General features: G+C 51.7%; 1 protein-coding gene and 1 long non-coding RNA gene across 5 annotated transcripts in view; one reads left to right on the forward strand and one right to left on the reverse strand.

Annotated features, from left to right (window-relative positions):
• SEPTIN9 (septin 9) overlaps positions 1-25,401 on the reverse strand; it is a 165,353-nt gene that overhangs the window by 104,886 nt on the left and 35,066 nt on the right. The window lies entirely within an intron of this gene.
• On the forward strand, positions 95-6,895 carry LOC137211924 (uncharacterized). Its single transcript, XR_010937278.1, has 3 exons — positions 95-704; positions 1,914-2,114; positions 2,252-6,895. It is a non-coding gene; the product is annotated as an uncharacterized lncRNA (long non-coding RNA).

The following is a 25,401-nucleotide window of genomic DNA, read 5'->3' on the forward strand; positions in this document are numbered from 1 at the left end:
CCCGCGGCCCGGCCTCCACTTCTCGCACTGGCTGCTCCGCCCGCCTGTCAAGGTTGGGCCTGGGGGGCTGGGACCCGAGCGGCCGCCGCGGGGACAGGCCGAGTCCCGGGCGCCCGACCCGAGAGCCCCCCCTTCTACCCGCCTGGCCCGCGCCCAGGGGACGGCGACAGACGCGGCCCCGGCGCCCTCCCCCCCCGACGCCCCGCTGAGGCCAGATGTGGGCGGATGTGGAGGTCGGGCGGCGGCGCGGGGGCGGCGCCGAGGGGGGAAGAGATTCCTCCCCTTCCCTGGGGCGCAGGGTTCCTTCTGCGGGAGGTTTTATTTACGCAGCCAAACAAAGTTCGCCGCCGCCTTCCCGCGCGCAGCGCCTCCAAGGGTTAAGCGCTCGGACTGGCGGCCGGCAGGAGCCCAGCCTGTTGGCCAAGAGCCGAGGGGCGAGCGCCAGTCACGTGACCCGGGGCGGGGAGGGGGGCGCCAAATCCCACCCTCTTGGGGCACCTCTCCAGCTGCTCCCTACCCCCAGCCCACCGCCCCCGAGGTCGCTGCTGCACCCTCGGGGGCAGTGTCAGAAAAGGCACTGGCCCACCGGGGACGCGGGGCAGGGACGGAACACCCTTGTCAGAACCGCCAGGGACACGTGCCACTCCAACGCTGCACAACAAGGGGCTTCCTGAAGGCAGAGCGTAGACCCCGTGTTCTCCCTGGTAAGGCGCAGATATTTCAAAGTATCTGAAGGGAGGCGTTGGGGGAGGGGACGGGGAGCAAGGGGCCTGCCGGTGAGGCTCGGCCCCATCTGGCCCACACCTCAGGCCTGGCCTTGCCCTCCCGGCCAGTTAATTTCTGCCCTTCTCCGTACATTCGACAAACATTGATTAAGCCCTATTACCTACAAGGCAGTCAGGTCCCAAGGGCTGGGGACAAAAGGATGGGCTGGAACTTGAAGAGCAGGCAGGAAGGGCCCTCCAGGTCTGGCACCAACAATGGGGGGAGGGGGTCTCTTCCAATCCCCCCAGCCAGTTAGGCACTCCTGCCTATCCTCCCATTTTCTTAGACCCAGGGCCTCTGCCCCAAGTCGGGGGCCTGTGTGAGAACAGCAGGGAAAGACGCTCTCTGAGCTGGTGGGCAATTCGGCAATACGGTGTCCTCCGGGTGGCATGCGAGTGCCCGAGAGCTCGTCCTGGGTCTCAGACTGGTCACTGCCACTCCCCTCCCAGCCCCCACGCCCCCAGTTCTGAACGATCCCAAATGCGCAGGGGATGCTGAGGCCTGACCGCCATCCCGGTTAATCAGGGCCTCTTGCGGAGAGTGCAATGCGCTGGGCATGAGGAGATTTCTTAAGCTGATGAAATCGAGTCCTTCCTTTTTAAGAAAAGCAGTCTCTCCCTCCCCCATGCTTTGGATATTTTGAACTATTTTCAACCAAGTGAGTTTGTGGACAAGGAACTGCAAAACCACAGACATTTCAGATGTGCACACACCCTCTGCCTGGGAGCTGGGGTTTCAGAAATGGAGTCGCCACTGTCATTAATAGCACCTCTGGTGGCTTCCACACCAGCCCGGGGCATTTCTTGTCTGAAAACCAGCACCTGGGCCCACCCGACAGTCCAATCTTCTGGCCACCTGCCCACCCAGTATTTAGGGGTTTGGTGGTCCACTGCCTCTAAGAAACAGCCTAATGCCATAACCCCCTGGGAAGATGCTGGGTCTCAGAGACAGGACAGCATCCAGCCTGGGCCACAGCATTTCTCTCCAGTGTTTTTATAAAAAGCACCTGGTGCGCGTAGACACACCCATGCGATTGTTCTTCCAGGGCGCTGGCCTGGAGTTCTACCAGATTCGAATAGGTTGGCTTATTGTGCATTATTCACTTCCATTCACAGTGGAGCTAAACATACTGAAGCTTATCTCCTCAGGGAGCCCAGCCAGGGTGCATGCCTCACCAAAATGCTCCCCTGTGGGAACCCAAAGGACAATGGCAGGAGGGAGCGGACCTCCGAGGCCAGAACGTTGGCCGGACTGTGCTCCAGACCCCGTCCAGTCCATCCCCCTGCCTGCCTCTGGCCCCCCTTCACTTAACCACTGAGGCTGCCGTTGCCAGGCCTAGACACCTCCAGGTAAGGAGATTCCCCCCTGTTCCCTGAGGAAACCGACCCCGGCACTTGGCCACACTCCCAGCCAGGAAGTTCACCCTTGTATCTAACCAACCGCTCTAATTGTACATCATTTATTTCTTCTTTTTTTCTGTCCTCAGAGGAGATGGGAAACAGCTGGGCACCACCCTTCGAGTAATAATTACCTCCTCCAAACTCGAAGACAATCCAGTTGCTCCTTGGCCTTCTCTTCCTCAGCTTAAATCATCTGTCCCCGGCCCTTTAATCATCCCCCATCCTTTGATCACTTCTGATGACTGTGTCCAAAGTGGGGCTCCAGGACTTTAATAAGGCCTGATCCCTGTAGGATGGGGAGGGTGCCCTGACCCCCTGTCCCAGGGCATGAGCAGTCAGGGCCCGGGTCTGGACAGACAATCCTGGGAGGGGCGCTGGGCAGATAAAAGCAGCGGCAGCAGCAGAAGAGGGAAGAAAATGAGCTTAAATTTGGCGAGAGCAAAAGAACTGCCATGCGTCCAAATTCTGTGATGGTGCGCTCTCCCAAGGCCACGGGGGAAGGCAAGACCGTTTGTAGGCCTGGCCCAAGGGGAAGGTGTGATCAGGGGGACATCAGAGGGGCCACCTACCTCACAGGTCCACCGTGAGACATGTAGTGGGGTGCATGGTGGGCCCCCCAAAAGATATGTCCATTCCGAACCTCAGAATGAGACCTGACTTGGTGTAAGGATCTTTGCAGACGAATGAAGCTAAGGGTCTTGAGACAAGATCACCCTGGATTAGAGTGAGCCCTGAATCCAATGACCAGTGTCCTTATAGAGACCAAAAAGGAGAAGACACAGAGGCGCAGAGAAAAGGGCCTCGTGAAATCAGAGGCAGGGATGGGAGTGACGCAGCCACAAATCAAGTAACACTTGGGACCCCAGAAGCTGGAAGCAGCAGGGCGCTTCCCCAGAGCCTTCGGAGACAGCTTGCCCTGCTGACACCTTGAGTTCAGGCTCCTGGTCTCCAACTGAGGGAGAATAATTTTTTGTCCTGTTAAGCCCCTCCCAGTTTGTGGTTCTTTGTTACAGCAGCCCCAGGACACTCCTACAGACCTTAAACTCCCATCTGAATCATCCCTTTAGGCCAAAGCTGCCTCTCCCAAAGATGTCTCATAAGCCCCAAATCCTGCAGTCGGCAGTGAACGCTGGCCAGCAGGTGGCAGTCCCGAGGGGGCTCGGGGGCACTCAGACAGCAAGTTTTCATCAGAAAAGCTGGAGGCCAGGGCTGGGTGAGAAACGTATAAATATGAAGCCTTTCTGGAGATGGAAGGAGCAGGCCTGAAGGGAAACCCCACAGGTCCAGCCCAGGTGGAGTGACCCTTGCAAAGCATGGGGAGAACGGGAGGAGGAAGTAGATGGGCGGAAACAGCCATTTGGCTCACCCATCAGTACCCCTGACCCCACGCTCCAGGGGGGTGGCATGGGGAGCAGAGGGAGGATGGTGGCTCTTTGCCCAGCAAAACCAGGCCTTTGGACCGGACACCCCATGCAGTGGACCATCTGGCTCCTCTGGGGCAGGGGCCATATGGTCTCAGCTCTACGTGCACCTAGCGCCCCGCAGGGCCTCCCTGAGCCCCAGAGCCTCGGGTCCATCAGCTGCTGAGCCTTCCACAGCCCCCAAGCCCCTTCAGCCCACCATCTCGGTAAACGGCACCAGCATCTACCCAGCCGCTCAAGCCAAATATCAAGGCGTCACCCTCGAGTTCTCCCTTTCCCTCCCCGCCACATCCAAGCCATCAGGAAGTGTCTGCCTCAAATATCCGTGGATCAGTCTACGTCCCTCCTCAAGTTCCCTCCCTCCAGCCCACCCCCTCTGCCAGAGGTATGCTGCCTAAGGTTTAACAACCGGCAAAACAACTCTACCTGATGTGTGGCATTGGCCTATTTCTGTGGTGTAAGTATTCCCATCTTGGCCAGTTTGGGGCTACCAATGAGACACCGTTGAAACTGGGGCTGGATATCGCTTATATGTGGAATCTAAAAAATGGTACCAATGAACTTATTGACAAAACAGAAATAGAATTACAGATGTAGAAAACAAACTTATGGTTACTCGGGGGAAGGGTGGGGAGGGATAAACTGGGAGATTGGGATTGACATATACACACTACTATATATAAAATAGATAACTATTAAGGACCTACTGTAGAGCACAGGGAACTCTACTCAATACTCTGTAATGACCTGTACGGGAAAAGAATCTAAAAAAGAGTGGATATGTGTGTATATGTATAACCAAACCACTTTGCTGTACACCTGAGACGAACACAATGTAAATCAACTATACTCCAATAAAAATTAATTAAAAAACAAAAAAGAAACTGGGGCTGGGAAGAGATTGCAGTAGCTGCCGTTATACAGTGTTTCCACCATAGAGATACAGCAGAGGTGAAGAACTCGAGAACAAAGATGACCCGTTCATCTATCGTTGGACATTTAGGTTGTTTCCCTGTCCTGGCTATTGTAAATAGTGCTGCAGTGAACACTGGGGTACATGTGTCCTTTTGAATTATGGTTTTCTCAGGGTATATGCCCAGTGGTGGGATTGCTGGGTCATATGGTAGTTCTATTTCTAGTTTTTTAAGGAACCTCCATACTGTTCTCCATGGTGGCTGTATCCCACCGATGGTGCAAGAGGGTTCCCTTGTCTCCACACCCTCTCCAGCATTTATTGTTTGTAGATTTTTTGATGATGGCCATTCTGACCAGTGTGAGGCGATACCTCATTGTAGTTTTGATTTGCATTTCTCTAATAGTAATGTTGAACATCTTTTCAAGTGCCTCTTGGCCCTCTGTATGTCTTCTTTGGTGAAATGTCTATTTAGGTCTTCTGCCCATTTTTTAATTGGGTTGTTTGTTTTTTTGATATTGAGCTCCATGAGCTGTTTGTGTTTTGGAAATTAATCCTTTGTCCGTTGCTTCATTTGCAAATATTTTCTCCTATTATGAGGGTTGTCTTTTCGTCTTGTTTATGGTTTCCTTTGCTGTGCAAAAGCTTTTAAGTTTAATTAGGTCCCATTTGTTTATTTTTGTTTTTATTTTCATTACTCTAGGAGGTGGGTGAAAAAAGATCTTGCTGTGGTTTATGACAAAGAGTGTTTTTCCTATGTTTTCCTGTAAGGGTTTTATAGTGTCCGGTCTTAAATTTAGGTCTTTAATCCATCTGGAGTTAAGATGTGATACGTATATACAATGGAATATTACTCAGCCATAAAAAGGAACAAAATTGGGTCATTTGCAGAGATGTGGATGGACCTAGAGTCTGTCATACAGAGTGAAGTAAGCCAGCAAGAGAAAAATAAATATCATATATTAACGCATATATGTGGAATCTAGAAAAATGGTACAGATGAACCTCTTTGTAGGGCAGAAATAGAGACACAGATGTAGAGAACAGACATGTGGACACAGAGGGGGAAGGGGAGGGTGGGACGAATTGGGAGATTAGGTTTGACATAAATACACTACCATGTATAAAACAGATAGCTAGTGGGAACCTGCTATACAGCACTGGGAGCTCAGCTCGGTGCTCTGTGACGACCTAGATGGGTGGGATGTGTGTGTGGGGGGAAGGAGGTCCAAGAGGGAGGGGATATAGGTATACATATAGCTGATTCACTTCATTGTACAGCAGAACCTAACAGAACATTGTACAGCAATTTTACTCCAATAAATAAATAAATAATAAATTAACTCAAAAAGAAAAACAGAACAAAGATGATAGTTAAATGTAGTAAGATACTTCGGAAGGGTTGAGCTCTGGGTATTATCTTTGTTCTTAATATAATTACTTGTAAGTAATTTAATTCATACCATATACATCTACGATTTAATTTTATAATTTTTTCTAATAGAGCGATGCATTTTTATTGTGGTAAAATATATATAATATAAAATGTGGGGCTTCCCTGGTGGCGCAGTGGTTGAGAGTCCACCTGCCGATGCAGGGGACGCGAGTTCGTGCCCTGGTCCGGGAGGATCCCACATGCCGCGGAGCGGCTGGGCCCGTGAGCCATGGCTGCTGGGCCTGTGCATCCGGAGCCTGTGCTCCGCAACGGGAGAGGCCACAGCAGTGAGAGGCCCGCGTACCGCAAAAAAAAAAAAAAAAAAAAAAAAAAAAATCTACCATTTCAAACACCTTTAAGTGTACAGTTCAGTGGCACTAAGTGCATTCACGCTGTTGTGCAACCATCACCCCCGTCCATTTCCAAAACTGTCTTCATCATCCCAAACGGAAACTCTACTCTCATTAAACAGGAACTCCCCATTTCCCCCTCCTCGCCCCAGGCCCTGGCAACCACCATGCTACTTGCTGTCTCTACAAATTTGACTACACGAGGTACCTCATGTAAGGTGGAATCGTAATATTTGTCCTTGTGTCTGGCGTATTCCATTTAGTGTAATGTCTTCAACTTTTGTTATTCTAGGTACACACGTTTTGGCGTGTGTCAGAAACTCCTTCTTTTTATAGGTTGAATGGTATTCCATTGTACGCACGTACCATATTTTGTTTATCCATTCATCCATCGATGGGCACTTGGGATGCTTCCACCTTCTGGCTATTGCGGATAATGCTGCTACGAGCATGGGCGTACAAACATGTCTCTGAGTCTCTGCACTTAATTCTTTTGGGGGTATACTCAGAGATGGAATTGCTGGATTGTACGATAATTCCACAGAATTTAATTTTAAATAATTTATTCTCGAGCGTATGTTTTTCATAAAACATACATTGTATGAAATGGAAATCACGTCTTTTATATTGTATACACTTAATATATAATTAAAATTTTAATAATGACTGTGCTTAACAACTGGCTCGTGCCCTGCCGTGGCCCCCTCTCCCCTGCATTCCTGCAAATCCTCCCAACTGACCTGCTTGTTCTGCTCTCACTTCCCTTCACCCTAGAAATCACGGCGAGGCTTTAAAAGTGGGATCAGACTACGTCACCTCCCACGGCTTAAGGGTCGAGTGCAGATTCCTTACCGAGGTCGCCGAGGTCCCAGGTGCCTGGCCTCTACCCGCCGCTGCAGCCTCACCTATTCACTCGGCGCCCCCGGCCTCCTCCTGCATAGCTGTCCTCTCTGCCTGGACGGCCTCCCCCAGGTCTTGCCCTTGATGGCTCCCTGCCTGTCTTTTCCGTTTAAATATCAGAGCGCCCACCCCAGGGTCCCCCAGGAGACCCCTTAGCCAGTTGCTTCCTTGCCTCCAGGCCTGCAATGGAGACTCCCTGAGACTCCCCTGAGACCCTGTTAGAGCCTGTGGAATGACAGAGTTCATTCAGTTCCCTTTGCGGGATGGCAGGGTCACGGGGACTCCTGACAGGGAACCGGCCCAAAGGGGCAGAGGGCCCTTTGGGACTCCCCTGGACTCCCTGCGCTCCTGCCAGCCTCACACAGACCAGCCCAGCCCCGGCCCCAGCACTCAGGGTGACAGGCAGGGGCGTTGCCTGTACTGGACCAGGCCTCCAGGACCCGTGTCCCTTTATCACCCTGTGAAATCAGCAGCGACCATGCTTCAGACCACTGAGTCTCTCAGGCAGCCTGAATTTGAATCTTCCCTTGAAGCCCGTCTGGGTACGGCTGACATTTAACCGGTGCGTAGGCTACAAAACACCCTTACGCCATCTGCCTGGCTGCTTAAATGCAGCCAGAAGGTTTCACTTCAAAGGGGAATGCCGTGCTCTTAGCACGTGATCAATCTGTTCCCCAAACTTCCCAGTTCTCGCTCCAGCCTGCTCTGCTCGGAACATTTACAGCAAACTCTGACCACAGTGGCCTGGCCCTTATCTCGGAGGCAGGGGACTTTTTAAACAAAATCTTTCTCTTCTAAATCATGCTTTTGAGCCACCAAAGGAAGCTCCTGGCCTTCGGGCCCCAAGCCAACAGGCTTCCCCACCCCCAGCGAGCCGGAGCCCTCGACTCCAGTGGACAGACGCTCAGGCCTGAATCAGCTGCAGTTTCCCTGCGTCCTAGGACAGCATGACCAGGGGGGCAGCACTGCCCACCCCTCCCATCCTTCAGATTCGCTGCAAACTTTACTGCGATGATATTAAACCCTACGGGACCCTGGGAGCCAGGGCAGGGGGCAGCGGCCCCTAACACGGAAGGCAGAAGGACAGGGCGGAAATTAGGACCCTGCAAGATGACCACTCACCAGCTGAACTCCGGCTATGGCTTTGGAGGCTCAGTTGTTTATTCGTGCAGCCAATGGGCTTTGATTGGCAAATTCGTTTGTCTGGGACTCTGGTTTGGTGAGTGATCACCCAGATACGATGGGGGAGGAGGAAGTCTCTTCTTTTGATGACTCATGTTTTATTCCTGATTATTCCCTCTTTACACAGTCCCACAACCCTCCGTTCCCACTCCAAGCCCCCTAGACAGGGCTTTGGAATGGACTGAAGTCCCCAACTTCCTAGCAACCAGTAGAGGCTGGAGGTACAGAGATGGGGTGGCGGACGCTCAGCCTCCCACACCCCCCAGCTGATGGGAAATTCCCTCGGGCCCTCCCGATGGCTCTGCAAAGTCACACGAGGGGCCCCAGGGGAGTGGCCGGCCTGGTACCGACCCAGCCTCAAAGCAGCGAGTGACTGTGCCAGGCTGTGGACTCGTCACCCCCAAGGCTGCCAGGAGACTTGGCCAGGGCACCTTCCCGGGGGACAGGACATTCCCAGGTCCCCAGGGGCCATCACTGTCCTGGTCTCTTCGCCACTTTTCTCAAGCAGGCACCCTGCTCCGAGGGCTCGAAAGCTGAAGGCCGCTTGCCACTGCTGCAGTGTGGGGACGAGGCTGAGTCACCAGCCTGCCCTAGTTCCACATCAGCGGGAACAACGGGATCCGAGTGGGATCTAAGCAGAGAAGAGGGGACAACAGTGCCTCTGTGGCCACGCTTAAAGCACCGCAGTGACCAAGGCGATGTTGTCCCCAGGGAGCTGCCAGCCGGCCTGGCCCCTTGGACTGCGGCCACATGCTCTGACAATGCCCCAGCCCATTGCCAGGAGCGGTGGCCGGTCAGCATGGAAAGGGCAGGGAAACAGGTTCCCTCCCCGCCTCTTCTGCACACTTCAGAAGTGTCTTCAAGGCTTATCTTGCAACCACAGACCCTGCTGGAATCCCCTCCAATGCCTGCCCCCTAAATGCTCATCGACCTACCCTTGCAAACCTCCAGTGACGGGGAGCTCAGTACCTATCAATGCTGCTCACTCTGTCTTTAGCCAGTTTGGGGTATTTAAAAGAGATGGGGTTGGGGGAGGGAAGGAATGAATTAAAGTCTGCCTGACCACAGCTTTTGCCCATGGAAGAGATATCTACTTTACTTTTCTCCAGAATACAGAAGTGAAAAGGAGATGTAGGGGCATGGACTATAGTTTTACTGCGAGATCTTTCTGGGGGCCTGGAATTAGGGGTGTCCGCCCTCTTCATGGCCAAAATGTGTGTGCAGTTTCCCTGGGGGCCGGATTTTTTTCCAGCCCGTTTCCAGTCCACCGTGAATTCGAGAGGATGTTTTGTGCCCCTGGACATGCCCGTTGGCCCGCCGTGACCCCCACGGGAGAGGGTACCTGAGATGCAGGCTCCGGGTCCTGGCCGGCAGCCTTGGGAACAGACAGCTCCGCGTGGGAGGGAGGGAGGAAGAGCGGGGCGTGCTGGCGGGGCCCCTCCCGACAATCTGGTATTGCTTTTCTGGATAATGAACTCTCCTACCCCAAGTGCTGCTAGAGCCAGCCAGCAGCCAACCAACCTCAATGGACCGTTTGTCCCTCATGTGAAGTGACCTCCGGGACGTAATGGGTTTCCTATTAACTCACCCGCCTCTGCTCTTCCCCTCTCCCCCTCCAGCATGAGTCACTCGCCTAGATGACTCGGCCCGGCAGGGCCCTTGCCAGGGGTTTGTCAGTTCTGGCCGGGCCGTGTGAGGGGAGACACAGAGGACAAAGGCTGTCCAGCCGGAGGCCAGTGGCCCGGGGTTCACACAGCTTCCCGGGGACTGTCTATACCCCGGGCCCCCGAAGCCAGGGGTAGGTCCCTCTGTGCCTCCCTGGTGCCTGGGGACCCTGGCAGCCATGCCCCTTCCCATCTGCGGACAGACCGTCTTCCGGCAGACTGCTGCAGGCAGGGAGCTGAGAGGTTAACTCACGTGGGAACCGGCCACAGCGATCAGGAGCAAGAATGCCGAGGCTGCTGAGCGCCAGTTACCACCCTTCCCACCTCTGAGAAGCAGGTCTGGGGGTTTGTGTCCTGGCTTTTCTTAACCTAAACACACAGGTTCTCTCACCCACTCAGCCCTAGGCTCTGGGGAGGGAGACTCCAAGCTGGCCTCCCTGCCCGGGGTCTTGGTTCCCCCCAAGCTGAAGCCTTTCTAAAATGCAAATGTGACCGGCGACCCTCCAGATACAGTGGGAGCCCGGCAGGGCTGACAACCAGGCCTCCACCTCCGGCGGCCACCCCTGCCTCTGCTCATGCCCAGTTGCTCCCGGTTCCTGGACACACCGGGCGTCATAGCTCTGCGACTGTCCGACTCTGTTCCCTCAGCCTGGCAGGCCCCTCCCGCCCTCCTCGACCTGGCTTATTCTCAGTCCTTCTGCAGGTGCCTCCCTGGCATTTCTAGGGAGCTTCCCTGGAACCCCTGGGTGGGGGGGACTCCCTTCTAGGCCCTACCGTGGGTTTTCCCAGTGGCCAGGTCAGCCTCTGACCCAGACCATTCGCTGGAGGGGGAAGCCAGGCAGCGGGGATCAGGAGGTGGGCTTCCCAGAGCAGAGAATCAGCACCAGGGAGTGACACTGCAGGGCAGGAAGCGAGACGGGGAGCCCCCAGCCCAAGGAGGAAGGAAGCCACGAGCATCGCCCCTCCCACGCCCCAGCGGTCCTGCCAGCCAGATGGGCCACCTTCTCAGCACAGCTGTTCTTCAGCAGAGAGAAACTTCTCCCCTTCGGGAACAGGGTGGGGACATTCCAGATGGGGCCTCGTCTGGTCAACAGGGACCATGGAGTCTGGGTCTCCGTGGCTCCTTCCATCCACGTGGCCACGGACCTGGCTCTGCCCAAGTGAGCACACATCTGGAGCTGCACGGCCCAAAGGGCAGGGCAGGGAATCTGCCTGGTTAGCTGAAGCCGCCACACAAATGGAGAATAGACCTGCTCACAGGTCCAAGTGGAGACTCTGGTACCCGGGGCATCACTTCCAAGGAGGTGAACGAAGACATTCTAGGCCAGTGAATCACCAAATTGCACATCTGGGCAGGCCGTGGGCCCATCCCCCATCACTGGAGAAAAGGAAACTGACGCAGCTTACATATGGTGCATGGGGTCTTCTGGGTCAGCAGGGTGTGCAACCCAGCAGCTGAGAGGTTTGACCACTTGACTGTGAATAATCTAGAACATTTATCCAGGAAAAAGTCCAGCATTGTCCAATTGGTGACCTAAAATCTCAGAACATACGTCCCCTTTCTGCAGAACCATGTCACTTTCCTAGCGCCGCCCTCTCATCCCATCTGCCGCCGAAGCGTCAGTCGTCCAGAACACGACACAGCAACGACCGCTGTTAATCCTACAGGTCTCCCAAGTCTCCCCCGTTTGTCACTACACCTTCAGTTCTCAGCAGGAACTGACGTTCAGAATGGTGACCCCAAGACAAAGCAAGATCTTCCAAGGAGGGCTCAGTAGGAACCCTCATAAAAACAGAAATCAGTACTCAACTTTCAGCAAGATTTTTGTTAAGAAAGGTTGAAAGACCAGGCTGAAACAGTGGCGTGCTCATAAATGTTTAACAACCTGCTCCGGTGGACGAGGGAAAGAGTGATTTATGACATTTGCCAATTGCCGTGATGTCAATACTCCCACCATGGCTGAGTTCAGGCTACCAACATGACCTCCCTGAGCACAGAGTTGGCAAGAGATGTGCACACCACTAGCTGAAACTCTCAGATCACTACAGCTTATTCTTTCTTCTTGGGAGGGTGAGAAGTCTAGGAAGCCCTTTGCTAGGCAGAACAGCAACAGCAAATAGGGTTCAACCAGCAGGCCAACCCAATCAATGGCCCACCATCATGATGTGAGGGAGGTTTCCGAGGCTGCCTCAGTGCTCAGGGAGAAAGAATGCGATGATAATTGACTGATGATGTCTGCCCCAGCCTCAGCATGGGAGATTGGTGCACGTATTTGCCACTTGCCATTCCTGACCTAAGACATTTCTCTTGCCTCTAAAGTTCAGTGCAAAGGTCACCTCCTTGGCGAACTCTTTCCCAGTCTCACCTTTTTCCTGAGTAATCCCTACTGCAGAATTTACTACCACTCTGTACATACAAAGGGAGTTACTGGTGTGTGTGGCACAGACCCTAATTGCTCCCCCAGCATCTGACCTCCCTTTCTTCTACTGTAACAAAAGTTTCAGTTGGCACATGGCTTCCCAGCTAAAGAATACATTTCCCAGCCACCCCTGCTGCTAGGAGTGGTCATGTAACGAGGTTCTGGCCATTGGGAGGGGAGCTGAAATGTTTAACTTTTAAGGTACTCCTGCCCCTTCCTCTCCCCCTGGCTGGAGTGCAGATGTGATTGCAGGAGCTGAAGCAACCATCTTATTTCATGAGGTGCAGGCTGTTTGTTGGGGATGGCAGAGCAGCAAAGGAGGAACAAACTGTGTCCCTGCTGCTCTGGGCCACCATGACTGCTTACAGTCGGATTAGGAAGTGGAAGAGAAATGAACTTCTCTCCTGCTTAAGCCTCTGTTGTGTCAGTCTTTGTTATGCAGCCAGACGGCACCCTGACTGAAAAGGTATGTGCCCATCATCCCAACAATCTGGGCAGGAGAGGGCAGGGCAAGGCTCTTAGCATTATGCACTGAGGCCCTAGCAGAGTCTGATACGATAAGCGTAGTTAAAGCAAGATGAACAGTCTAGTTCACCCAAGGTTTGTTTTGTTGGCTTGTTTTGGTACTTGAAACTGGAACATAAAGATCTGAGGACGTACACTAGCTAACATAAAGCAGAGAGGACACCCAATAAACATGTGCCCAGAGTAGGCTGGGACTGCTCCAGGGAGTTAGATGTTGGGACAGATCTTGAAAGTCACCTACACAGTCAGACGCGTGCTGGACAGAACACAGCGGCAAAGGAATAAAGGAACCAGCCACGTCAGGAACAAAGCACGTGCCCAGACCATCAGGAGGTGCTGAGCCTGGGCTCCGGCCAAACGGTGGGTGCAGACTCGGGGCGGCCATTCCCCAGGCCATGAGATAGAGGGCAAGTTACTTCACCTCTCCGAGCTCCCAGTGACTATGTTAAGAACAATATCTAGATTGAAAGGATTAGTGATCATAAGTGGAAAGTGTCTGACATAAAACAAGAGCTTGGTCAGTGTAGCTCTTATTATCTATAACATACGGTTTAACCCCCTTTCTTTTTTATGGGTGTGAAAACTGGACCTAGAGAGGCAGAGTGGTTTGCTGAGGGTCACACAGCTGTTACTGACAGAGGCAGGATTAGAACCCAGAGTCCCTACTCCTCCTGCAGTGCCCTTGCTGTGTAAGAAGTTGTCCTGGATGAGTATAAAGACTAGGTAATCGGTGAGAAATTCTGAAAGTGAGACTGGAGGGGGAGAAAAAGATGGAGGGGGAATAAGAACAAGAGGAAAAACAGGAGGAGGACCTTTTCTGAAAGCCGGCCCTCTCCTACATTCATTATCTCCTTGAATCCTCACGAACCCCCAGGAGGTAGGCTCCCCAGTACCCCGTTTCTGCACAGGAGCGGAGGTGCAGGGAGGATGGGGGCCTGCTGAGGCTGCCAGGTACCAGTAGAGCCTCTGGGACATGGGCTCCACCTGTCCGACTCCCACATCCATCCGTGTGGACCTAAAAAGGCTCCAGGGCAGCAGGGGCCATGGCTTCGAGCCCCTGCAGGAGGTCCTAAAGGCCAGGGAGAGCAGACTGGAGGCCAGGCCAGGTGCAAGGTCCCCGCAATGCTCCGGAGAAGCTGGAGGGGTGAGGGGGTGTGGTGGGTGCTCAGAGTGTCTGTGCAGCAGAGGGATAACCGGGCCGAGAGGCAGCACGGCTTCCCCCAAACGATCCACGGCGGGCAGCCGGCACTCCAGTCCCCCAGGATGGGGGTCCTTGCTCACGGCAGTACCTCTAGGTCTGGGAATGACCTCCACCCTGCAGCGAGGACCCCACCCTGCATCGTTGGAAGATTCAGATGCTGGTTTTCTTCTGAGGATGAAAACTCAGCACCTCGACATGGGAGGAGGCAGCCTGGAGTGCTTCTAAAGGCTCCAGGGATTTTGCACGGATCCCATCACATCCCTCATTGTGAAGCCCTTTCAGACGCAGCAGCCATTGTGCGTGGGACGCAGGTCTCCACCTACCAGGTAGAAGGAACATGGGGTGGGCACGTGACCCACAAGCCACCTTCAGGCTCTTTGCACACACTGTGTGACACAAATGAACAGGCACAGCAGCCAGGACACAAGGCAAGACCCCCCACTGGCTAGTGTTCCAGAACAGAATCCTGGCAGCCAACCCCCCCCTCCCCGCCACCGACGGGGCTGGGGGAGGTCGGGGGATGAGAAGCCTTTGCACAAGCTCTTCGTACACATGCGGCTGACAATCACCTCCTCGTCCGTGGCGCGGAGTCTGGCCCAGAGCCCACCAGCATCAGGGCGCTGGTAATCCCCAGCTGCTCTCCTGACGCCACTCGGAGACGCTGTCCAAGGTGGAAAGGAGAGGGTCACTGTTTTCAAGGTCACACACCCCAAAGGGAAATGCCGAATCGGAGGACGGAGACAGGCACTTGGGCCAAAGCCATCAGCTGTCAGTCACGCAGGTCAACGGGGGAGCACAAACCCATTCATTTAGCACTTTTATTGAGCAACTACGAAGAGCCCAGCAGCCCAGAGCATCCGGGGAACCCAGCTCATGAGAAACATCTCGATCCTTTCCTGGGCCTAATTGTAACAGGAAGAACAGGGCTTTTGGTGTCACACAGACCTAAAGAGGACTCCTGGCTAAACTGTTAGCTGGTGGAGTCCGGGCAAGTTACTCAACGTCTCTGAGCCTCTGTTTCCTCGTAAAACAGTCCCCGTGCCTGCCGCAGCTGGTGTCAGAAATGTGATGTCTGCAGACACCCAGCACTGGCCTGGGTCACAGGACTAGATCCATTCCTTGTGGACAAGACTTGTGCTGTGCTCTGCTCCCCGTGGGAGATACTCCAGGGGTGATCTACCCATGGCCGTCCTAAGGCACAGGGAAATCGCAGCAGGAGGCAGGCCAGGCCCCTCAGCTGCTTCTCCCAAAGCCTCCCCCAGAGGAGAAATTATCGCCTCAAGTGCCATTTCCTTCCCTGACAGCTGCCTGGATCCACAAGCAAAGCCCACTGGCCGGGCAGCCGGCTCCATGGTGCAGGAGGGGCTTGCGGGGGTGGGTTTGAACCTGACCAGTGACCTCCAGGGAGGAGGGGGTCGTTCAGCCCTTCCTCCAGCTGGAAGGGAGGCTCCGGGCTGGGCAGAGGCATTTGGAGAAATCCAGTTCCTGGGAGCTGGGCCAGACCAGAGGGACCAGGCTGCCGGAATATCCCTCAGTGCCCGAAGCACGACAGGGCCAAAGAGAGACCCACACACTGACCAGGGCCCTGGCTGGCAGGAGCCCTGCTTCACATCAGAGGAGAAACAGCAACCACTGAGTGAGCGTGTGAGTGTGTATGAGTGTCTATGAATGGGGGGTGGGTGTGGGTAAGGGAGCTACAGAATCTGGGTAAGGCCCTGTACCCCTCTATGCCTCTGTTTCCTCATCTGTAAGATGGGGCTAACACTACCTACTTCCAAGAGCTGTCATGAAATGAAAACGTATTCATATTTATAATATGCTTAGGACAGGGCCTGGCACAAAACCACTGCTCTAGGTTTGCTGAATAAGTAAAAATAAGACACATGTGGGATTTCCCTGGCAGTCCAGGGGTTAGGACTCGCGCTTCCACTGTAGGGGCCGCGGGTTCGATCCCTGGTCGGGGAACTAAGATCCCGCATGCTGCGAGGCGCGGCCAAAAGAAAATAACAAAAGACATGTGTTATTATGTGCTTAGAACAGAGTTGGCATATCCTACACATGCAGAGCTGGCGTTCTTGAATTCTCCCACTTGAACCAGGAGAAGCCATGCTGAGCTCTGTTCTAGGGACCCTTGAACAGGAGGGTCTCTACCTAGAGGGATTTGCCTCTATGATTAGAGTTGCCTCAAGCCTCCAAGCGCATGGGTGCGTGTCTGTTCATACATACGCATGACTCTCTTCACGTGCTTACCCAGAACCCGTCCGACATAGCTCTGAATCATGATGTCGGGGCCAGGCGAGTGGGCCACAGGGCTGAGGCTCCGTTTCCATAGGAACCAGGTGAAGCGAGCTTTTGGTCGGCACAGGAAGCCAAAGAGAAAGAGCAGGCGAGAAAGGGTGGTAGGCTCGAGCCCAGCCTGGTCCCCTGCCCTAAAGACAAAGCAGAGTGCGTGGAGCCTGATGGTGGAGGGCCCTTGTCACAGACATAGTCTCAGTAATATTACACTTTGCAACTCAAGTGCTCATAAAATAACAGACGCCTGGCATTGGCAAGAACCTGAGGTCCCTTGTACTGCAATCCTGAACAATCTGCATACAGTCCCTGTTTGAATACTTCGAGGCATGGGGAACTCACTACTTTGCAGAAGAGCTCGCTCGTCTGTCAGAAAGTGCAACTTGCAAGAAAAACTCCTCTTTAGGTAATGAGTCAAACTCCACTTTCTGTTACCTTCCAAGTATCTGGTTATGGTTTTGTATTTTGGAGGAACTCAAAATAAGCCCTCTCTTTCTTCTACGTGACAACTCTCCAACTATTTGGAGACAGTGACTGTAGCTCTCCTCTTTTCTGCGTCTCCTGTGCAGGCAACCACCAGTCCCCTTCCAGTCCCCTTCTCTGACCCGTCTCAAGCCCTCTCGCCATGCAGGCCCCTCTCCTGGGGCCCTCACTTGTCCATCCACATCCTCCTTCAGGACTGAGCCCTGGAGACGCCCCTCTGTAGGCAGGCCCTGCTGCAGGATGAACTGTGCTCCCCCAAAGATATGTTGGAACCCTACTGCCTGGAACCTGTGAACATGATCTTATTTGGAAATCAGGTATTTGCACATGTGATCAAGATAAGGGCACCCCGAGTTAGGGTGGGGCCCTAAATCCAGTACCTGGTCTCTTTATAAGAGAAAGGAGCGGGTGATTTGGACCCAGAGACACATAGGGGAGAAGGCCATGTGGTGACAGAGGCAGAGACTACAGTGACGTGGCCCCGGGTCACGGAGCACCAGCAGCCACCAGGAGCCAGGAAGAGGCATGGGAAGGATCCTCCCTCTGAGCCTCCAGAAGGAATCAACCCTGATTTCGTTTTTTTGTTGTTTTTTTTGTTTTTTTTTTTTTGCGGTACGCGGGCTTCTCACTGTTGTGGCCTCTCCCGCTGCGGAGCACAGGCTCCGGACGCGCAGGCGCGGCGGCCATGGCTCACGGGCCCAGCCGCTCCGCGGCATGTGGGAACTTCCCGGACCGGGGCACGAACCTGCGTCCCCTGCATCGGCAGGCGGACTCCCAACCACTGCGCCACCAGGGAAGCCCTGATTTCGGCTTTTTGAGTCCCTGGATTGTGGTCATTTGTTACGGCAGCCACAGTACCGATCCAGGGCCTGAGCAAGGGTGGCCCAGTTGGCACCGTGTCCCGCGCCCCTCAACCCCTGCAGCCAAAGTCTTCATCCGTCATCTTGTCTCACTGGCAAGATCAAGCGGCCATTCACCCGAGTTCCGGTCAGCAAGTATCCGTGGATTTTCCCATACCCCCAGTAAAGGCAGCCCAGCCGCTCACCGAGCACCAGCTGTCAGGGGTCTCCCGCCATCCTGGTGCCCCTCATCCGGCTCACTCTGGGCAGCCCAGTGCCCTTCCTGCACCCCATCTCATCCTGGGGCCCCGGGGTAGGCCCGGAACCTGCATTTTAGCAGGTTTCCCAGGTGACTTCATCAGCCAGCTTGGGGGGCTCTGGACCAGGTGATCTTGGCCCAGGACCCCAGGACAAGGGCCGACCTGGAGTGTGGACCCTCCCGACCTTGAGAGACTCCCTGGGGCACAGGTGGGTCTCCTGAGCCCCCCAGAGCTGGGGCACACAACGCCAGGACAAGCTCTCAACTGCACCGGACACTTCTGGCAAAATCTCCTCTTCTGAACATAAACTGTCCCCACCCACCCCACTTTCTGTTCCTTTGAATGAACAGCAACAAAAAACATGATTTTGTGCCAAAGGTGGGGCTGAAGTTTCCCAGAGTCCAGTTTCCTGTCAGGCCTAGGTACAACCCGCAGGAGCGCTCCCTATATGTGTGTGTGTGTGTGTGTGTGTGTGTGTGTGTGAGTCTGTGTGAATGCACGTGTGTGTGTGTGTATGTGCATGTCCCCCTCCCCATGCAGCCTGGGGAAGGGTGGAGAAGCTCACGGAAATTCTTTCTGGTGTCAGGAAGATGGAAAAACGGAAAATGGGCACATACGTGTGCGCGCACACACACGCACACACACACACACACCCAGAGGGAAGGCCTTCCTTTCCTTTCGCCTCGAAGGATCTCCGGGCTTGGGAAACAAGACCGGACGTCAGGAATTTGAAGATCTGTCTTGAGCATCCCGGCAACCTCCATCAGTCCTTCTAGGGGTGGAAGGCGTTTCTCCAGTTTCTGCTGCGTCTCCTGTTCCCACCCCACCCTGTTTCCTCCTCCGGGCTCCTTCCATCCCTGGGCCGCCTGCTCTGACCGTCACCCTTGCACTTGGCTGTGAACCATTTCCTCTGCACCAGGCGCATGCGCACAGCGCTGGGGGGAGCAGAGAGGGAGGCTTTCTCTGCCGAGCGGAGGAAGGGGCTTCTCTTCCTGGTCCCGGGCCTTGTTCGGCCTCTGGCACAACTGCCACGGAGTTAGCAGCCAGCAGGCCCCTTCCCGTGGACCAGCTCTATCCCCCGCTCCCAGTGCCCCCGCACCTAGCCAACACTGGGACATCTGGTCCAAGCGCACTTCCTGTACGCCAGCTCCAACCTGCACATCACCTCCGGAAGTTTCTCAGCCACCCAGTAAACTGTTGCTAGAGACCAACTCCATCCACACCCTCCCGCAAGAACTTTTTTGCCACCAGCAGGCCGCAGGTGTCTGTGGCAGCCACAGACTCTCCAACAAGGCCTGAGCCCAAGGTGCAGCAAGGCGGGGATGACACCCCGAGCTCCTCATTTCTCCTCATGTACCTTCCCTCAGCCCCGGAGGGAGTAGCTGCTTCTTTTGTGTGTGCAGTAAAATACCCATAACATAAAAGGTACCATTTTAACACTTGTCAGGTGTACATTCCAGTGGCATTAATACATTCACATTGTTGTGCAACCATCACCAGCATCCGTCTCCAGAACCTTGTCATCTTACCAACTGAAGCTCTGTCCCCATTAAACACGAACCCCCCCGCCTTCCCGTTCCCCCAGCCCCTGGTGACCACTGTCACGTGCATCTGCTCTGGATCCTGCTCTCCGTTCTTTTGGGTATATAACTAGAAGGGGAATCGCTGGATCATGTGGTAATTCTACGTTTAATTTTCTGAGGAACCACCAAACTGTTTTCCATAGAGGCTGCAACATTCGACATTCCCACCAGCAGCACCCAAGGTTTCCAATTTTGCCACATTCTCCCCAACACGTGTTACTTTCTGGGTTTGTTTTTGTATAACAGCCATTCTAATGAGTGTGAGGCGGTATCTCATTGCAGTTTTGATTTGCGTTTCCCTAATGATTAGTGATGTCGAGCATCTTCCCATGTGCCTGTTGCATCTGTATGTCTTCTTTGGAGAAATGTCTGTTGAGGCTCTTTGTCACTTTTTGAATTGGGTTGTTTGGTTTTTTGTAATTGAGTTGTAGAAGTTTTTAATATATTCTGGATATGAATTCCTTATCAGATACATGATTTGCAAATATTTTCTCCCATTCTGTGGGTTGCCTTTGCATTCTGTTGATAGCCATCCTTGAGTCACAGAAGTTTTTAATTTTGATGAAGCTCAATTTACCTATTTTTTACTTTGTTACCTGTGCTTTTCAGTGTCTTATACAAGAAATCACTGCCAGGGACTTCCCTCGTGGCGCAGTGGTTAAGAATCCACCTGCCAATGCAGGGGACACGGGTTCGAGCCCTGGTCTGGGAAGATCCCACATGCCGCGGAGCAGCTAAGCCCGTGCACCACAACTACTGACCCTGTGCTCTAGAGCCTGCAAGCCACAACTACTGAGCCCACGAGCCACAACTACTGAGCCTGCGTGCCACAACTACTGAAGCCCACGTGCCTAGAGCCCGCGCTCCACAACAAGAGAAGCCACCGCAATGGGAAGCCCCTGCACCGCAACGAAGAATAGCCCCCGCTCGCCGCAACTAGAGAAAGCCCGTGCACAGCAACAAAGACTCAACGCAGCCAAAAGTAAATAATAAAGAAAGAAAGAAGAAGAAAAAAGAAAAAAAGAAGTCACTGCCAAATGCAACGTTCCAAAGCTTTCCCCTACGGTTTCTTCTAAAATAGTTATTTCTCGTCTTTGCTGTTCCTGTGTTCCTCAGAGTCCTCTTTCACCCTTGCAGTAAACACTTTTTACCAGTTAATAATTCGTTATACTTCACTTTGCTGTTCAAATTACTGGTGTGGTTTCTGTTTCCTGCCTGGGCCCCGACTGATACACCAAGTAAGTAGAAGGAAGGAAGTAATGAAGATAAGAGCAGAAATCAAGGAAATGGAAAATAGAAGCAAAATAAAGCCCAAAGTTGGTCCTTTAAAAAGATCTACAGATCAACAAACTCATAGCAAGACTGATAAGAGAGAGAGGAAAAGAAATGAAGACTATAAATTACCAATATTAGGAATGAAGGGTTCTCCCTAAGAGCCCATGGATATTAAAATGATACTAAATATTATGAACTTTATATGAATAAGTTCAACAACTTACAAGAAACAGACAAATTCCTTCAAAGTACAACTTACCAAAATTGGTACAAGAGGAAGTAAAAAACTTGAATGGCTCTCTCTATTAAATAAATATATATTTAAATTATATTTAATATAGTTAATTAAATATTTATTTAATACATTTTTTATTTTGTCTGCGCTGTGCAGCTTGAGGGATCTTAGCTCACCTACCAGGGATCGAACCTGGGCCCTCAGCAGTGAAAACACTGAGTCCTCAACACTGGACCGCCAGGGAATTCCCTAACACACGTTTTTTAATTAATTTTGTAACTTAAAAAAACACTTTCCAAGAAGAAAACTCTAGGGAAAGATGGCTTCCTTGGTGACTTCTATCAAACATTTAAGGAAGGAAATAACACCAATCTTATACGAACTTTTACAGAAAATAGAGAGGAAGCAACACTTTGATCACCTTGAGGCCAAAAGAACCCTGACCAAGACAATAGCAAAACAAACTAACAGAAAATACCACACAATATCCCTCATGAATCTACACACACACACAAAATCCTTAACAAAAAAACTAGGCAAATCACATCCAGCAATATATAAAAAGGAAGCTCAATAGATAAATTGAGTTTCCTGGACTTATTTCTTGGTGTAATATTCAAAAGTCAATCATTGTGTGACTTCCCTGGTGGTCCAGGGGTTCAGACCCTGTGCTTCCACTGCAGGGGGCGCAGGTTCGATCACTGGTTGGGGAACTAGGATCCCTCATGCTGTGCGGCGTGGCCAAAAAACAAAAAAAAGTCAATCATTGTAATTCACCTTATTAATAGAATAAAGAAGAAAAGTGACCATTTCAATAGATACAGAAAAAGTATTTACAAAAGTCAACACCCATTCTTATGAAAAACTGGAAAATTAGGGATAGAAGGGAATCTCCTCAGTTTGACAAAAGGCATATATGGAAAACCTATATTTAACATGATACTTTCTGGCACAAGGCAAGGATGTCCATGTACCACTTCTATTCAACATTGTACTGGCAGTTCTAGCTTGTGAAATAAGGCATGAAAAATAAAGCCATCAAGATCAGAAAGAAAGAAGTCAAACTGCCTATTTTCAGACAACATGGTTGTTCTAGTAAATCATGAAACATCTACAAAACAAGTGCTAGACTAATAAATGAATTTGACAAGGTCACGGGATATAAGATTTATACACAAAAACCCACTGCATTTTTATATAATTTTTATATACTAGCAGCAAACAATTGAAAATGAAATTTAAAATATATATTCAATTTACAATAGCACCAAAAACAGTTAGAAATAAATTTAACTATTGACATGAAGATCTTTTCATTGAAAACTACAGAACAACATAATTCTGTAGAGATTAGAGAAATACAAAAAAAAAAAAACTTAAAAAATGAAGACATACCATGTTTATAAGACTAGAAGACTCAATGTTATTAAAATGCCAATTATCCCTAAATTGACCTATAGATTCAATGCAGTCTCAATCAAAATTCACATAGCATTTTTGTAGAAGTTGATACTCTACTTCTAAAATTTATAAGAAAATTCAAAGAACCAAGAATACCCAAAGCGATGTTTTGGATATATTAGGAGATCTTATTTCAAAGCGTATTAAAAAGCCACATTAATCAAGTTAGTGTGGTACTGGCAAAAGAACAGACAAAATACTAATAAAACACAAGGGTCCTGAAATAGAAGCACATATACAAAATTAACTGATTTTCAACAACGGTGCCAAGGCAATTTAATGGGGTAAGAATGTCTTTTCAATAAATGGTTCTAGAACAACTGAATGTCCATACAGATAAAACAACAACAAAATGGACCTTACCCCCTACATCATACCATACAGAAAAATTAATTCAAGGGGGTTTCTAAACCCAACATAAAAGCTCTAACTGTAAAACTTCTAGAAGAAATCATTGAAAATATCTCCGCCACTTGGGGGTAAGCGAAGCTTTCTTACAAAGAACACAAAAAGTGGTAACCACAAAGAAAGAACTTTGTTAACTTAAACTTAGTCAAAATTAAATTACAAACTTTTGCTCACCAAAAGCTATATCATTAAGAAAAGAGTAGGCAAGCCACAGACGGGGAAAAAGTATTTGCAATTCATGTATCTAACAAAAGACCAGTATCCAGAAAGAATAAGTCAAACAACCCAATTTTAAAATGGGCAACAGGGGGCTTCCCTGGTGGCGCAGTGGTTAAGAATCCACCTGCCAGTGCAGGGGACACAGGTTCAAGCCCTGGTCTGGGAGGATCCCACATGCCGCAGAGCAGCTAAGACCGTGCACCACAACTACTGAGCCTGCGCTTTAGAGCCCACGAGCCACAACTACTGAAGCCCGCATGCCTAGAGCCCGTGCTCCGCAACAAGAGAAGCCACCGCTGTGAGAAGCCCGTGCACGGCAACGAAGAGTAGCCCCCGCTCACCGCAACTAGAGAAAGCCCACGTGCAGCAACGAAGACCCAACGCAGCCATAAACTAATTAATTAATTAATTTTTTTAAAGGAATAAGATTGTCAGAGCTGCAAGGGATTTTTAAAAAATAAAATAAAATAAAATGGGCAACAGACTTGAAAAGACGTTTCACAAAGGAAAATATACGGAAAGCCAATAAGAACATGAAAATGTGCTCAACAGCATGGGTCATCGGACAAATGCAAATCGAAGCCAGAATGAGATCGCCACACACCCACCAGAGTGACTACGTTATGAAAGAGACAGCACCGAACGCTGGTGGGGATGCGGGGCACCCAGAACGCTCAGACGCTGCTGGTGGGAGTGTCTGATACAGTCGCTTGGAGAAAAGAGCTAGCGTTTTCCCACAAATCTAAACAGATACCTATCCTCTGGCTCGACAATTCTACTCCTTGGTATCTACACAAGAGAAATGGAAGCATATGTCCACAAAACCTTGTATAAGAATCTTTATTCAGGAGACCCCCAAAATGGAAACAGCCAGGGGCCCATGAACAGAAGAGCTAAAACAAAAAAACCCAGAGAAAGGTCATGCAATGAACACTATACAGCAATCACGGAACAACTACTGTTACCTGGGGCAACATGGGTACACCTGAAAAATATATACGTAGTCAAACTGGCAAAATTCATTTATAGTAGAAAAAAATCAGAAATTTGGTTGCTCCCAGGGCAGCGGAGGCAGACGCCGATCGGGAAAGGGCATGCAGGGGTGATCGTGATGTTCTACACTCTGATAGGAGCCGGGATACAGAGAGCGGTACCCTTAAGATCTGTGCGTTTCAGGGTACATACATCTTACCTCAAAGAAAGAAAAAGAACCATAAACAAAGACTGGCCTCTGGTTAGTGAGAAGCAAGCTGAAGTGTTTACAGGGTAACGTGGACAGATGCCAGCAACTGATTTTGAAACTCATGCAAAAATACCACACGGAGTGCTGGTGGCTAGAGGGAGGGGAGTGTGAGGACGCAGAGAGCAGAATGTGCCCCGCAGAATCAAGGTGGTGGGTGTGCGAGTGTTCACACCGTAATCTTTCCTGTGTGTTTGAAAGTTTTCATAGTAAAAATTTGGGAAGTTTTAAAAGAGACTGAGAGATATCAACCAGAAATAGGGAAGAAAGAAGAGGTGGCAGGAGACCCCTCCCCGAAGCCCAGAGCTCTCAAACCTCGCTTTCTTGGCCCGGTTTAGGACCACCCCGGGCGAGGTCTGCAGAGCTCCAGCCCCGGTGCCAGGGGAGGTGCCGGCCGTCCTCACCTACTTCCCGTGCTCCCCACCTGTCACTTCCGTCGCTGCAGCAGACACAGTGAGTGGAAATAACACCTGGGCAGCCTCTTCTCACAAATTCAGCGAAAATGAAAACCCAGCAGGCGCTGGGCTCTTGAGGGCCTGCACCGCCACCTCCTGGAAGAAAGGCTTCCTGCACCTGAATTCCTGCCCCTTTTGGGGGTTCGGCTTCACTGCGGTCCCCTCGCTCCCTTCCAAGGCTCAGCCAGGCCCCAACTGCAGTAAATCCTCGGGTGAGATGCATGGAGGATGCACGTCTCGAGAACCCGGGCCCCTCTGTCCACACCTCCTCAGAAGGATGGATGCAGCCTCCCCTTCCGCTCCCAGCTGCTCTCTACAAGCTGGAGGGTGGCGAGGGCTACGGGGCATTCCTGGAGGTACGCACCCCCCCCAACACACGTCACAGAGGCACAGCCCAAGACCACCCTCTCCAGGTGGGGAACAAGCCCCCAGCCCGCAATCACCCCCAGCCCCTTCCCTCTCTCTCGGACACGGC

The sequence above is a fragment of the Pseudorca crassidens genome, chromosome 19, assembly GCF_039906515.1.
Source record: "Pseudorca crassidens isolate mPseCra1 chromosome 19, mPseCra1.hap1, whole genome shotgun sequence".
NCBI lineage: Eukaryota > Metazoa > Chordata > Mammalia > Artiodactyla > Delphinidae > Pseudorca > Pseudorca crassidens.